Here is a 4,180-nt window from a genome sequence, read left to right as displayed (position 1 = left end):
CGGCGTCCCTGCAAGTCTTGCAGTCGAATGGGTGAACTATGCACGTCATCAACTGCTTTTGCAAGGTTGAAACGGTGTTTAAAAATTGATACGAATTTCGCTTGTACACGAGAAATCCTCAATAGATTAGAGTGGCACGTCCCACCCCATACAACAGATGCATACTCAAGGTGAGAACGACACAGGGAACAATATAAGGTTAAAAATGTTTTAGGGTCACGAAATTCTCGTGATACACGACACACAAGACCCAGGGTGCGCAGCGCAGACTTCACAATATGCATAACATGACCCTGGAAACGCAAAGCAGAGTCAAATACAACACCAAGATCTCTGATTTCGCCAACGCGGGACAGTTGATTAGTGTTAATTGTGTAGTTAAATGGTACTGTGGCAGTTTTTCTAGAGTAGGTCATGACTTTTGTTTTGGACTGGTTGATCTTCAGGTGATTACGTGAGCACCAGCCAACAAACGAGGTTATATCAGACTGTAAATCCATGCAGTCAGGTTCGCCGCCTATTTCTCTAAATATTTTTATATCGTCTGCATATAGCAAGAAAGAAGACGTGGTGATGGCGCTTGCGACGTCATTCACAAAAACAGAAAATAGCAACGGGCCCAGTACGGAACCCTGTGGTACACCCGAAGTTGCGTTATACGTGGAGGAGCAAGACCCGTTCGCACGCACATAACAAACCCTTTCCCTTAGGTAGTCCTCCAGAAGACAGTAAATCGGACCGCAAAGACCAACTGCAGAGAGCTTAGATAAAAGTATACTGTGGTTTACAATGTCGAAGGCCTTGCTACAATCAAAGTATATAACGTCAAGTTGACCTCTGTCGCACACAACCTTAGACGCAGCAGCTGCGAATGGCACCAGATTTGTCGTCGTTGAACGACCAGCGAAAAAACCGTGCTGGTTGGTACTTATCGTGCTTTGAAGTGAAAAAGACAGAGACCTGTGGATGACCTTCTCAAAGAGCTTAGAAAACGAGCAGAGTAAAGAAATAGGTCTGTAGTTAGAAGCGTCAGTCCGCTTGCCCGCCTTAAAAATCGGGACCACAACAGCAATTTCCGAATGGAATTGGCCTTGTAGACATCATCAGGTAATTTATTAAAGGTAAACGGCACATAATAGGAGCGAACTCGTTTTCCATATCGCGTAACACAACGTGGGACCTCAAATCGAGACGTGCAACGAAGGTTTCTTCGGGCAACGTGAGTACATTTGAATTCATTATTCCAAAAATGGCGAAGCACAACAGTCTGCATAAACAAAGAAGAGAAACTCGGCATTCGTAAAGACTCGAAAATGTTCACATCAGACGGAACTTCCAAAGGATACATAACACTCTTTAACAAGCTCCTCAAAATTCGATAAATTTTTATTTGCCAAAGCTCAGCGCAGTTACCGAACAAAGTAATGCCATACCTCAGTACACTGTAGCCAAGCGCGTACGCGATAGATTTCCTAACTGAAAAAGGAATGAACACTTTGTGGTTGAAAAGTAAACAGCTGACGCTCCGAAGTTTTCTGCAAACGTGTGACAGATGCGAATTCCAAGACATGTCTGAATCTAAAAAAACTCCCAAATATTTCACATTATCGACGTATTCTAGCGGGGAACAGGTGCAGTTTGGACAAGTTGATTTGTGTAATAAAACCGGCGAGTTAACGACTACAGCCTTCAGTGGATTTCTGAAACAGACAAGCTTAGTTTTCGAAGCGTTAATTTAATTAGGTTTTCATTAAACCAGTCCATGATTTTTGTTGCATCATGGCTCAATAGATCAACGGCTTGTTCATATTTTAGATGACGGGAAACGAGGACAGTGTCGTCGGCATATTGAAAGAGGCTACAATTAGACACTGCCGTTGAAAGGTCATTTACGTAAAGATTAAAAAGTAAAGGGGACAACACGGAACCCTGTGGAACGCCAGCTCTTATGAGTGCTCGTGCACTTTTATAACCTCCGACAGACACGATTTGAGAACGGCCAAGAAAAAAAATTTTGAAGTAGAGCGAAAAAGGGACCGCGGAAGCCGAAGTTATACAATTTGCGGAGGAGCAACTTGTGGCTTACAGTGTCAAAAGCTTTGGACACGTCTAAAAAAAGGGCGCACGCGAATAAGTTTTTCTCGAATGCACTGTGAATTATGTCTACGAAATTTTCAAGCAGAGGCTGGGTGCCTCTGCCAGCCACGAAACCATATTGGCTGCTTGAAAAGGAGCAAGAGCTATCAATAAAACATGTCATCGTACTGAACAGATATCTTTCCAGTATCTCGCCGATGCACGGCAGAATTGAGATTGGCCGATAGCACTCACGTTTATCTGCTGCGCCACCCTTAAAAAGTGGAACAACAAGTGCGGTTTTCAGATCGTTAGGAATGACACCAGATAACAAAAACCCATTTATCATATAGAGCAGGACTCCTTTAATAGCTTCAAAATTTCTAACAAGATCACCAACTCGAATATTATCAATACCAGGTGTTTTATTGCGTTTTATTCCAAATAAAAGGGAGCGTAATGTACCGATATCGAGTTCCGGCAAAAATGCTGAATCAGATGCTATGTAATCGCGGCTTGGACTGGCTGAAGTTATGCTGCTATCTCTGGCAATACTTGACGCCTCCGCAAAATATGTGTTAAAATCATCGACGGTTGACTGTAAGTCGGCGCTGAAATGTTTTTGAAGTGAATTAAAAATTGATTGCCGGGATGGGTGGCCCCTAAAAGTATTGATTAAATTCCACGTCTCTCGCGGATTAGACCTGCATTCAAAAAACTGTTTTTGAAAGTAACGCCGTTTAGCACTTCATATAATCGCATTTACGAAGTTCCTAGCGCTACTATATTCCGCCCTTAGCTCTTCATTTTTAGGTGCGCGTCTGGAACGCGACCCCAACGCTTCCTTGGTTTTGATAGCCTACATAATATCTGTGTTGAACCATGGTTTATCCGATCTCTTCTTGAAAATGACTTCTTTTTTTGAAACAACATAAAAGGACTTTAAAACTTTGAAAAAAGCAGAATATAAATTAGGATCCTGATTGGACTGAAGGAAATCATCCCAATCGAAAGCCGCAACTAATGCATCAAACTTAATCGGGTCCGAGATTGTTACCCGCACGCAACCGCTTTTGTTAGTTTTATGCTCTGCACCCCGCTGCTGTAAATGACACCCGATAAAGTAATGATCAGAAAGTTTTTCAGAAATGACAGCCCATTTCACCAAAATATCAGTGCTTCTAATATTGATATGATCCAAACAAGACACTACCAATTTTCCAGACGAAGTCTCCTCTCTTGTAGGCAGACTAATTGTATTTTTTATTCCATGCTCCGACAGAAGCGTGAGGTAATTACAGACGGTAGATTTACTGGGTTTTAGTGTATCAATATTAAAGTCACCAACCAAACAGAGTCGCCCTTCAGACCGTAACTGCCCAAGAACTACTTCAAGTTCCGCAAGAAAAAAGGATACGTTTTCGGAAGGAGGCCTGTAAACTGTGAGCAAAAATAAAGAAAAATCAGAGTGGAGTAATTTTATGCCGATGGATTCTGCATGTTGAAAGGAAACACTATAACTAGATGGTAGCCACTTATTTTGAATATATACTGCAATACCACCACCTCTGCTATTGTCACGTGTATAAAAAAATTCTTTATAACCGTCTAACACGAACTGATTACATTGCAAGGAAGTTACAGCAATCTCGGTGATAACGAAAATGTCAACCGGAGGTTTCAGACAGCACACCGAAATTTGGAACTCGGCCCAATGCTTCCTAAGGCTCCTAATATTCACATGAATTAGCGTTAAAGAGTTGTTAGTTATTGGCCCCAAAATTCGATTAAATGAATTACAATCCGGAATCGAAACACAAGTACTCATGCTCGGCCTACACTAGTTTCCCAATATCACTTAATACGTTAATACGCAAAGCGGGTGAACCCTCACTTTTCCTCGCAAAAATTTTGGAATTTTCGAGCCACACAAACCGATACCCGTTTTCTTTGCCTTGAGACCTAGCCAACCAAAACAGCTCCCTGTTTGCTGCTGTAAGGTTGTCGTTGAAATACAACCATGGCCTTCCCTCAGATTGACACAACTTGTGCAGTTTACCACGCGCCGCCATCCAGACTCCCTTTATCGAAACGGAAGCAAAGT

Source organism: Ixodes scapularis, unplaced genomic scaffold, assembly GCF_016920785.2.
Source record: "Ixodes scapularis isolate PalLabHiFi unplaced genomic scaffold, ASM1692078v2 PGA_scaffold0__279_contigs__length_252992795, whole genome shotgun sequence".
NCBI lineage: Eukaryota > Metazoa > Arthropoda > Arachnida > Ixodida > Ixodidae > Ixodes > Ixodes scapularis.
The sequence above is the reverse complement of the archived record's forward strand: the minus strand, read 5'-3'. Positions refer to the sequence as shown.